The 12,611-nt window shown below is 43.3% G+C and overlaps 1 long non-coding RNA gene across 1 annotated transcript in view; it reads right to left on the minus strand.

Annotated features, from left to right (window-relative positions):
- Positions 1-11,700: 11,700 nt before the first annotated feature.
- Positions 11,701-12,611, minus strand: part of LOC119399681 (uncharacterized) — a 31,848-nt gene continuing 30,937 nt past the window's right edge. The window contains exon 5 of the long non-coding RNA XR_007416905.1: positions 11,701-11,746. This is a non-coding gene — a long non-coding RNA (uncharacterized LOC119399681). The remainder of the gene's footprint in view (positions 11,747-12,611) is intronic.

The raw sequence follows: 12,611 nt of genomic DNA on the forward strand, positions 1-12,611 counted from the left end.
ACTGGGAAAAAGGCATCTTTATTAGTCATGAAAATGGCCCTTGTGTCTGCCTGGTGAGCCGTTATGTTTCGTGATATGCAAACAACTGCATGGAATAAAAAGTACATGGATGTTTGCACCTTCCTTGCCAAGAACGACTGACTGCAAAGACATCCCCGGCTACACTTTCAAGGTCATTAATATTTACTCACTATTTAAGTCTCCCAGCAAAGACTATGGTACGCATTAACCATTGAATGCCACTATATACTTTTGATCTTCTTGACTGCTCCCTTCGGTGACGATTTTCAGCGTTGAAGGTTTTGGATGAAAAAATAAATAAATTGTATCAAATAAAACTAATCTATAGCATCCATTTGATTCGTTTTTTTCTCTCAGTGAAAGTGGGTGCTTCATCAGGTTTAGTCTTGCTCACTAGATACTTCAAACACAATTTGAATATTTTCATCATTTCAACACACGCTTTGGCGATGGAAGAAGTCCCTTCCAATGATTTGCAATTCAGTCAGACATGTTCTAGATAAGTGCATTTTACTCGAGGAAACTTGTCCATTTCATCACTGCACCCACACGCTGTCGACCTTGCCTCCATTCCACGACCTTTGATGTGCAGTTTGTTGCTTTAACTAGCCGTCTGTTGTCTGTCATGCGTATTGCGTGGCACGTCCATGTGCACTTTGTTCGCATATTGTCGCGTAGAATATCGGCGACCAGTGTTTGCTTTCTGATATGTTATGCTAGCTTCCGCTCTGTTAATATTAAGGCTATCATTTTTTCTTCCATCGCACTTTGCTTGGTCGTTTAGTATTAGCGCCATATGGTACCACTCGCGGTACCAGACGATTGCACACTCTTCGCAAGTCTAGACAGCCGTAAATTTCCTGTGATGACTTGGAAATCCTTGTCTTCTGAGGTTCAGACCATCCTTATCCTTGGGGCATAGCAGACGTTTCACTAATTTCGCACTCTTGTTATTTCGAGAGGTTCTTGAGCATACCCCTTTTCACCACATTCAATTTAACCTTTTGCTTTTACTTTCTGGGTTCATTTCTTAAATAATTTATGGTAGTTATGTCTTAAATGTAGAATGTCAACTGGAAACTAAGCGTTCCTCAGAATTTATCTGTTAATTTTTTTTCTTTTCAATATAGTCGTTTGAATGCCGGCGAAACCGAAACAAAAGCGCCCATAAGTGCAACTACCACGCCCTAACTGCCGATCATAAGGAGGTCACTGTTTCCGACAATGACTGCAGTGATGTTAGTTTTGTATTTCTTAACATATGCGCGCCACGCTTGCTTACGTCACATGCGCAGCCTGGGCACTCACAAACCGAAATGTAGAATCGGCTGATATTGAGACGCTCGCTCATTTTGGGCGTCTTGAAAAGGTATGGCAGTTGGACTCTCCTGCATTCCGGGTCTGGTTTCACCGGCAAAATTGGTCGGATTTCATCACTCCGGATAAGTTACGAGCGCTCACTACTATCAAATTTCAAAGTGGCAATGTGCTTTTCGCAGGAAATACTTCAATTTTCACGTTAAGGCCGACCAGCTGCCTTCTATAAATGAAGTGCTAACTATTTTAATTACTCTAATTACTCATGGGCGTTTGCGGGAAACAGACCCTCACATGACCTTTCGACTCCCGGCTCAAATAAAGCGACGCCGCTCCAGTCTGCTGCACCGGATTCGACTAGGCGTCGCCTTCACTCGACGCTACGCGCACCTTATCGGCCGTGCGGACAGCCCGAATTGTGAGCCCTGCCAAGTAGATGAAACTTTAGCCCATATATTGTGCGACTGCCCTCTGTACGTGTCCGAACGGAAGACGCTGGCTTCAACGTTGGCCGGCATCGGTGTGAATACTCTAAGTGAGACTAATCACCGACTGCTACAAGGGCATTCATAGATTTTTTCAAGAATAGAGTACTTGACGATAGACTTTAAGAAGACCACTGTGCTACGTGTTTATTGTACATACGCATTACCTCTTCCTGTCCCCATCATCATCTTCATTACTCTTTTTTCCCCTTCCCCTTTTCCGCTGTGCAGAGTAGCAGGCTAGAGCGCTGAAGCTCAGGCCGACCTCTCTGCCTTCTAATAAATTCGCTCTATCTATCTATCCATCTGATTACTGTTGTAATTGATGTCCTCAGTAATCTTAAATATCTGTCATGGACATATTTCTCGATTTCGGACATATTTCTCGAAACACCTGGTACAGTGATTCGTTCTGCCCTGCAGATGTTTCTAGTTCTTGATTTGCTCACTTGGCTACGATTCATTGTGGAATACCTCTCTCTTAATCAAGATTCCTCTCCACGATGTTTAATTTGCATCTCTTATCATATTTAAGATACTTTCTTAAGTATTTTTACAAAACTAAAAGTGAGCTGTTGAGTCAGTTTTCTTCGTATTTCGCATCTGCATCCTTACGTATATGCTGGGCGTGTTCTCCCAGCTCACAGGCGCCTTTAAAACCTTCAGGCATTTGTGAAGCATTCCCCCAGCTTCTCAAATAGAGTAACTCCGCCATTTTTAGTCAAATAAACTGTTGTGTCGTCTTCTAGAGCGGCTTTTCAGCCGGGCATATCTCGTATTTCTTTTGTAGCCTGAATGCGAATCATGCATGAAAGGTTCTTGTTCTATTCTGCTTTGAATATACTCCAGGATGGATGACTTATCTGCGCAATCTACTGTTCGGAATGTAAAACTTCTATCACTTGAATTGCTTCTTCGTGCATATCATGACCTTACCCTCCTTACCTCTAAGTGCGTGACCTTTGGTTCCTCGTACAGAGGGCTTCTGTTCGACTATTTTAATACAGCCGCTTTTTCCACTGCTTGCTCTGTCTCATTAACACTACATTTCCGCACGTCAAGGAGTTTCTACCGATTAGCTTTGATAGCTCCGTGAATAATATCTTATCCGTTGAACCGCAAAACTTCGCTTGTTGTAATTCCTTAATTATGCCTTTTCTAACTTCAGAGAGCTGGCTAATTTCCGTTGTGCTTAACGCACAACTTCAATTTCTGCTTCTTGGTACGATCATTGATACGGTTCTGTCCATTTTGCTTGTGCCGTTATCTTGTTCTCGTTCTAAGCAGTGCATTGGTTCCCAAGAGCCGTTCTAGATCTATCTGTTTTTTAATAGTATGGTGAGCTGGGCGAGTTGGTTTGAGGACATTCTTGGAAACATTTCGGCGCGCACACAAAAGACGAAAACGAAAGGCGTCCTTGTTTGTTTGTTTGATTCTTTTTACGCACATGCGCTCTTGAGCTACCCTGGGTTATATATTTCATGTACTTCCTTCAATAAACTTAGTTGTGATTCGCGCCCGTTTCTCTTCTCGCCTTTCGCTTTCGTCTTTTGTGTGCGCGCCGAAATGTTTACAAGAATATCTGTTTTTATCCAGAATATATCTTGGTTGGGCTGTCTTCTAGTGGTTAATTTCTCTCTTGTTTTTTTTTTTTTGAGATCCGAGTTATCCTTAACCAATCTTCGGCCACTACGTTTTACGTTGCACGCTACTTCTATGTTCTCTGCAAATCCATATTCATAGATAAATCGTTTTAAAAATGAATCTCCAATGCTCACCCAAACGTACGGATAACGCTCCATGACAGCGTGCGAAGAACAGCTGAGGTTGTAAGAGTTTGAACGTATTCAGATTCGATGCAGAAACAATCGGTACTTAGCGATTCATTTGACGCAATTAGAACTTGCACGAGCTTTTCCCTTCTCTGAGTGATCTGTGTAAAGAAGAGCTCATGGGTAATAATAATTTCCAATTCTTGAAATATATCACAATGTAAAAAATAATTTGACCTTTATGTGTGCAATGGGAACATGTAGTTTCTAGGTGGACCATTCGCTTCGTTTGGAGTTTACGTGCGTATTAGTAAACTCGCATCATATATATACAAATTCATGAAGGAATGTTCGTTTTCGTAATGCCCTGCACGCACCGTATGCACTCACCACGTGCTTAAAGTAGTAGTAATGACGAAATTCTTGCAACAATACTCAGCAATTTGAGATGTTTCTATCAAATTTCTCTAGGCCACTGCCAATACCACAAACGCACCAAGAGCATCAACCTGTTATCAAAGCCATCTCGAAGCTGACTGTTGTTTAACATTCCGTGTAGTACGTTTTCCTGAACAGGTGGCCACGGTTCATAAGTAGCGTTCCTGGCACGACATGGTTAGCAAGTCATGACTATGATCACTCTGTGTGCTAGGATGACAAAAGTTATACGCACTTTTTAGGATGAAATTTTGAGAAAATCAATACATTAACGTGCCTCGATGCTTTTAGTCCTCTACAAAACATCTTTTCTGGGATCTACGCTTTTACCAAGATAACTTTCTGCATTGCATTGGTACAGAAGGGAGAGCAAAAATTTCCCGAACACTTCCTGGCCACCTGGAGACGCTGTACCATCGTCTTTGACTTAACGTGGCATACACGAATAGTGATCTGTACCGCACAGGGCGTAACACTAGTGCCTGCGGTTATATCTGTGGCAGCAAAGAGACAGCAGATCCCATATTACTTGAATGCCCGGCGTAGCGCGACGAGAGACAATTGTTTGAGCGGCAAATGGACATGATTTGCCACGATCACTTAACGTTGCACATCATATTAGGCCCGGTGCACGGCCCTCCAAAACGGCGGCTGGTTTTAGAGTTACTAGACAATTACCTGGTCACAAATTGGCCTTGTCGGAGAGCTTTAATGATGGAATATTTCACATAGGAAAACGGTAACTTACCCGACACCCTAGTTGTAAATATATTTGTCAGGTTCTCTTGTGCATTTCATCTTTATTTGTAATAGTTCTTGTTACTATTATTTTGTCTCTCCCTTCTGCAATCTTTCCATATCATTCCCTATCCGTACACGGAGTAGCATACGAGCGGTATATAGACACCGGCAAAGATCTCTGGTTTTCTCATTGAGAGTCTCGCTCGCTGTCTTTTCTCCTATACGCTGCATACGTTTCTTGCTCTCTTTGGGGGCGTGTGTCGTATGTTCAAAATAAGATGGTTCATTAGGCAAGTAGACTAACTACGCAGCGTTTCCGAGTTTCAGCGCCTGCTCAATAAGTCATCAAACAAACCCGTTGGCATCGTACTGAGTACCGAAACCCACAGCGGGTATTTGTTTACACAGTTATTATTAATCTTACTTTTTAATGATTCATTATTAGCTGGAGACTGCGCTTATAAAGCGGTAAGAATTACGACCGTGCTTTGGATGCCGAGATGTTTTCGCACAAAGGAATAATTTTAGTTCTTGAAAAATAAATCCGTTCATCAGGCCACAGAAGCATGTACTCGTTCGTGGAGTTGTTTATACAGATAATAAAAATTTTGTTTTTTCGTGACTAATTACTACCAGAAGATGAAATTTTATTGATTTGAACAGTGTGGAAGTATTACCGTGCTCTAGATGTGGAGATGTTCTGGTACAACGAAATAATTTTATTTAAAAAAAATTCTTCTTTGCACTAAGTCGCGCAAAGCATGGCGCACCGAAGCACGGGCCCGTCGCCGCTCTTACTGCCCGTCGACCAGCACGTCTAGCTTCGAGATGCGCGGCTTCCTCCTCGGGAGTACGCACTTTTTTAGAACGCCACAAGACTGCCTGGACACGGTCGGGCGGTTCGTGAAGATCTGTTTCTCAGCAACAATTTCTGTCTTTATCTTTCTTTCTATCTTTTTTATATCTCTACTTCATTCTCTCTCTTTCATTGATATTCGCAGTGTTTCTCTTTCTTTTTGTTCCTGCATTTCTTGGCTCTCTGTTCCTCTCTTTCTCATTCTTTTTGTTTTATGCTTTACTTCTGCCTCTTCTCCTTTCCTTCCTACTGACGATCACATCTTTGCACCTCACGCTCACTTCACTTCCCCACTCCCTTGCTACACTATTCTATACACGGTTATGCTATTCTCCGCTGCTATGTACCGTGCCTGGATATCTGAGTGCTTAGGACGCTCGCTTTCAGATCGAGAATATGCGAAAAAGAAATTTTCTTCGGCAAAAATTTCGCTCTTTCTTTTTCTTTATGTCTGTGTTTATGTTTCTTTCTTTCTTTCTTTCTTTCTTTCTTTCTTTCTTTCTTTCTTTCTTTCTTTCTTTCTTTCTTTCTTTCTTTCTTTCTTTCTTTCTTTCTTTCTTTCTTTCTTTCTTTCTTTCTTTCTTCCTTTCTTTCTTTCTTTCTTTCTTTATCTCTCTCTCTCGCTGTACTCGTCATGTCACCCGTCGTGGTTATTACAGGCGACGGCGTAGCGTTGAGTAGTGAGATTTGCCCAGTTTCCGTGACACATGCCTGTTTATGATTATGATAGTATTTCGGCAGGGTCAACATTTTACAGCTGGCTTAAACAGCTTTGCTGTTAAAAAGAATTGGCCGCCACACCGTTCTGCGAACGTGAATGTCCAGCGAAGCTGTATCAAACACCACCATAATTTAGAGTATTGGTAGTCAAAATCGCTTTGTGGTCGCTGTGGTTGACGGTGATTGGTTGCCCGACCATTGTCAGGCACGCGCATTTGTTCCTGTCGTCGAGCATTGTATTCATGCTGTTCTTGTGGTGTGTTCAATTTCGGTGGTCTACTCAGGGCAGTCATAGGATTGATTGGATGAGTTACTAGACGGGCCTGCCTTTCATATATGAAAGCGGGAAGCACACGCGGGTAGAAGGAAAGGCCGTTTGACTTCATTCGAAGCCCTCGCGTGAAGTGCAAAGCAGCTGCCACCTAATCTTTATCGGGAGCACGTTGAAGGGCGCCTTATGATCCATCGCGCGGATTTGATGCATGTTTTTTAGTTTTCTTTATTGAACGAATACTGATCTCTATGCTGTATGCCTGATTACAAAGAGAGATATGCCGTCTGCCTTCAATTGCTAAAGTGCCTAGATAGCCGAGTGGTTGAGGTGTTGCATTCGGATCACGGGTACTCGGGTTCGAATCCCGCCCCCTTGTGATAACGTTTTTCTCCTCTCTTTATCTTTCTTTCCATATCTTTCCATATCTTTCTTTCCACACCCTTGCTATACGCCGCCCATCTGTTGCCCAATTACTGGGGCACATACCCGTTCATGATGATGATAGTGTTTGGTGTTTACGCCATGAAATTTTCCTACCAACGAGAGGTATACAGCTTCGCTGTAAGAACAATGTTCTAAAAAGGTGTCTTTAAGTGATAACCGAAGAAGCACTCTGTACAGATGCTTAACCAGCGGAGCGTAAACGTGCGGCCCTGGTGTTTGTCACTGGTGTAACGCCGACTTTTCATTAAAGTCTTTCTACGTTATTGGGTGCATCTGTCCTGATATCTTAACTCGTCTTTGCCGTCTGTGTGCTCAATTCTTCTTTTTAGTGGACCAAACACTCCGTATAGTTGGTCGACTAGCGGAGCCGAAACCTGCGGCCCCGGTGTTTGTTACTGGTTTAATCTCGACTTCTCATTAAAGTGCTTCTCAACGCATTTCATCGGGCACTGCATTCACACTGTTCTACTGGTTTCAGTCCTAGCAACATTTTAGGCTAGTGCAAAAAGCTTGATGGACTTTGTGCAAGGAATTTTCTTTGATGATGGTGATGATATAATCTTTTATTAGGCAAAATGAGAACCGAAGACCACTGATGAAGATATTGGGGGAGGGTAAGGGCTTGTAGGCCTACACTAAATCACGCCCACCAAGCCGCTACTAACCAAAGTGGGCTAATGTGACAAGCTGGTGAGGATGTTCGAGTATGTCTTTTATAGTGCTTCCGAATGGGGATGCATAAAGTGGCGCTGCTCCTTCGATGAAGATGTAGAGCAGGACAACCTAAAATGAGGCGCTCCATGTTGGCTATGCATGAACAGCGGCAACAGGTAGTACATATACTGGGGGCGGAGGTGTTTATGGCCCTCTTCTGATTAGCAAGAGTCTGCCATTGATGAAATGTGAGGGGTATTGACTGTGTTTGCCAGCACTTTGTTAATAAATATTTCCTGGTATAGGCTGAGGGCGAGGTTCTTAAAGATACGAGGAGGAGTGACATCTTTGAATATCTCCCGGTTAGTGTACTTGACGAAGCATTGCAGTCGTGCCACTTCAGAATGAGAGCTCGGTGGCAAATTTGCGTAGGAGTGGCTACCAAGATCTCCAGCATGTGAGCACGTAGAACTCCGGCATGTGAGGCGGTGAGACTCTGTGCCACATCGTTACCTCCCCCTTGGATCTCCACGGGACCCGGCGTCCAGGCGACTCGTGTCAATGTCATTCTTCTGTTTGTGCAGGAGAATTTTGCGGATTAGCTGCGCCTGAATAAAGAATAATATGGTCTTCTTTGTGAGGACGCTGTTGCTTCGTGTACATATACCTATTATCTACTACATTTCTTTATCTTAAAGGCAGTTTGCATAATTATCAGCAGAATATATGAAATATTTTACTTCATTCAAATGTCATAGCAAAATTTACTTTCCGTAAAAGCAACAATTTACTGAGGAGACTCTATTATATAGAGGACTTAGGAGGCTGCAGTATAATATTCCTATATTACTGTTTTCTCTGGCGTCCTTCTTCGACAAGCTTCGCCAAGTAGGCTAGATGATTGTCATGTACAAACATTGTCAATGCTTCTCACGTACTCATCAAGTCAATGCCGTACTCCAATGTTCGTTTTATATAGCATGCTATGCTGGTGGTATGTTGCATTTGATAATGATGCGTTGAGCAAATATTCAAGTGCAAAATCCTACCTTCTTTGCGCCTTCCAGGTTGTCATTTTCATCAATGACTTTTGTTGTACCTAAAAGAGCAAAGGATATCTGAAAACTTGTGAGATATTTCTACCTGCACAATCACTCTGTATCACAGTATTCCTTCCGGAATGCGGGGAAGCTTCTCAGTAAAACATTTCTCTAGAACGTTCATCTGGCTCAGAAAATTCCTGCCCTGTTTTTAGAACCCATGTGCTCCCTTGGCACATCTGCCCCACGTCCGCTCAATCAAACAATGAACTTAATGCCAAGCTGCCAGGGACGGCTTACGTTCATGGACTACAACACTATTTCGATGGCTACGAAAGCTGTCTGGTAAGCAGTGGTAAACCAGTCCACCTACTCGTTTTATTACTCTAATATAGTCAAAATTAGTAGACGAGTGCACCCCATTGTGCTATTTATTCTAGATAATGTTTTTATATTATGGTAATAATTAAAGAAGCTTACTGGAATGATTAACGCATACGACTAGACTAATTGGTTTTGAACGGGATTTCGATGCATCTTCTAGCGCACAAAACACGCATGGACAGAGTATAAATAGATACAACCAATATCGGCGTTCGTGGGGTCCTTTTCTTCTCTGTCTGTGCGTGTTTTTTGTGGGCCAGAAGGCGTGTCGAATTGCTGCATTGAGCACATGCTCCCCGAAATGTTTTCAGCGGCTTGTGCAGAAGGTGAGAATTATGGAATGTAATTTAGGTAATGAGAATTGTTGTGCATAATATTTTTCTGCAGTTTGTCTATGCTGATATATGTCGCGCGACTCACTGAAACTCGACTTTCTCATCGCTATTGCTGTTATAGCATCCACAACAGTACCGACGAGCATCTGTCCACGTATGACTGTCATTTATATTGCTACCATGTCGCTACCATTTGTTATACACATCTGCAGCTCTGCCTTCAAGATCCTCACATAATATTGCACTGTCAGGAATTTTTCACTATACTTGAAAACGTGATAAAGGGACAACAGTTTGTCAGGAAATTTTCACCTACCCCAAAAATGAAAATTTTGTAAAGACAGAGCTCATAATGCCTGATTGAATACCTACACATGTAAAAATTGTCACTTCATTGGTGATGTAACTCCGTCATCCGGAAGTTAAATGCTTGGGGGAGTATAAGGTATGATCCCCCGCACGCCGCAGTGAATTCACTGCCTCTCTTCTCTGTTTTTTTTCTTCTCCTCCCTCCTGCCTCCCTCTCTCACCTTTTTATTCCCCTTCCCTAATCGGACTGTGTAGGGCAGCCGACCGGAGCTTTTTCTAGTTAGCATTCTTTCCGTCTCTCTTTCTGCTTCCTTCCTTCCTTCTCCAGATACAAGGCTGAATGTCGATAGTACGTCGTCCCTTAGCTTCGTTATCAAATGACACAATATTGCACCAGCAGTTGTAGCACGAGGGGCACAGCCTGTGTTGACTTTGTTAGGAAAACACATTCAGGGGAAATAAAACACATCAGGCCGCTTAACACGCTCACCTTTCACGCGCTAAATTGTTAACGGCCTACTGCCAGCATGGTCGGCATTTTCCAAATATTGCACGTGCCACTGCGGAGGCTCACACCCTTGCAGCTACTTTCCACTGTCTATCTTCAAACTCTACACTTCGCCTTCATCTTCAACAATTCTGTAGAAGCGTTGGCTAGCTTGCACACGTTACGTCTTTTTATCCACTTTCTTGGTGTGTCTATACTGATTCCCTTCCCAACCCAGTGGAGCTTGTGTCGATCCCTGGTCCCGATCCCGTATGGAGACAGTCAGGTCGAGGAGTTTCCTTGTGGCACGCTAAATGCCTGATTGGGCAAGTTGGTGATTCATGATACTTGGAAATACGAGCGCGTAACTTACCGATCGCAGCGCCGATTGCCGATCTACCGAGACTACCGAGCCCTGAGACTACCGATCGCAGCGCCTAAGGGAATTGACCCTGTTTGGGCTTCACTTTTTGTACGTTGGTGCTGCCGCCGTTCCGAACACTCCTCTGTTCTAGATTACTCTACTAGAAGTAAGCTGCTTTCATCGGCCAACGTGTTATGCTTGGTTGAGTTTTTATTATGTAGAAAACCATTCTTACAGTGAAAGCAGGTGCACAAAGCATACTTAAGACCAAATTGTGTGGTCTGCGAGATGAGGGATAAAAAGCCGTGCCATTAATGTTTTCTGTCTGGGATGATTACCTCAAACAACTATATGATTGACTTGGACTGACAGCGAGTAATGTTTGGATCCTCTGATAGTGAAATAAAATCGCGTATGAGCATGCGCGAATGCTGCCTACAATAGGCGACGGACAAATTGATGCCAGACGCAGTGTTGGCGTTTCTACCTGCGCCACTGCGTCGAATTTATTACTTTGCAATTTGCAGCGTTCCTAAAGTATCCGAGTAAGCACGTTAAGATAGATATATAGAGGCCTCAACCAATTATTTTTTAGATCGGTGTTTGAGTATATGGGAATTCGCGTAAAGCGGCCTGCGATAGCAAGGATGGACGGGCGTTGACAGGGGGAGGGGGGGGGGGCTTCAAATTTCTGACTTTCCGAAAGTGTTCAATTTTGCATCTATATAGAAACACTCACGCATAGAAAAGTGCGTACGAAACGGTCGCATGGTTGAACCTACCCCCTGACCGAAAACCATTCTAGCTAAGTTGCTGCAGGGATACATAGTTTGCGTTTATTTCACCAAATTTTCTCTGCATTGCTTACACTCTAAAGACACTTATAGATATTGTGTAATGGAAACTGTGGTGTGAAATGCAATGAAAAAAGCTGCTAATCAAACGCACCCCACAACCCAACAAATAAAGGCAGAAAAGTGGCCGCAATCAAACGGTCACACGGACATAACACACGTAAAATACATATATATTTGAACTGCAGCTGAAAGAATGACCCCACCTTTACTGCAGGGAACCTGCTTCCCTTGTTCTTCACAAAATGAACCTGAAGGAGGAAAGAAACATTGTGAATTCGAAAATAAACATACCGGGATGCGTGGCCTTCATGACAAAAGGAGGTCCGAGAATGGACGAATAATACATCAGTCATGAATTTCCACTAAAAGCTTAAAATGCATCACTTTACGTACAGAACACTTCAAGATGTGTAACCACAAGGTGTCCCCGAAACCAACCAAGATTTAGGTTAGCCAATAGCAAGTGTTTCTCTCATTTTGCCTACCTTTGATGTTTTTGCTACAATACTCCTTTGCGACATAGCTCTCGTTCGCAGGCATGATAGAATGTGGAATGCTTTTTAAATGTGTTAGCACAGAGCTGTTATACCGGGATCCACCAAGGCTTCACTGACGTCATTTACGTCACGGAAATGACGTTGGTGAAATGCACACGAACATATGACACAGAAAAACTAGAGGTAAAGCTTTGTGCGCACGGATGACCTTGGGCGTCGAACGAACGACCTCTCGCTCCGCGGAGATAGGTATCGGGTGATTTACCCACTGCGCTACCGACACACATACACGAGCCTGTACAGACGCGCCTTGTAAATCGCGCGCCTTGTCAGCGAGAGACAATACCAGCGGGAAGTGAAACGCCTTCGCGCGTTTCACTGCCTCTCGAACAATGCCTCTCGCGCTCCTAAAGCTCTGTGTGGTAGTGTATGCATGAGCAGCGGCGCAGGTTACCCTATTGCTAGCGAGCGTACACCTTCCTGTTTCTCCCCTTGAGTGACGACACTTTGAATGAGTGCATATCGAGTAACAGTGTTTTTGTGTGCTTGTTGGTGCCATATTTGCACGGGATTCACCACATGTGGTGTCCAGGTATATGCTAACAACTTCAGCTAC

Source organism: Rhipicephalus sanguineus, chromosome 7, assembly GCF_013339695.2.
Source record: "Rhipicephalus sanguineus isolate Rsan-2018 chromosome 7, BIME_Rsan_1.4, whole genome shotgun sequence".
In the NCBI taxonomy this organism is placed as follows: Eukaryota; Metazoa; Arthropoda; class Arachnida; order Ixodida; family Ixodidae; genus Rhipicephalus; species Rhipicephalus sanguineus.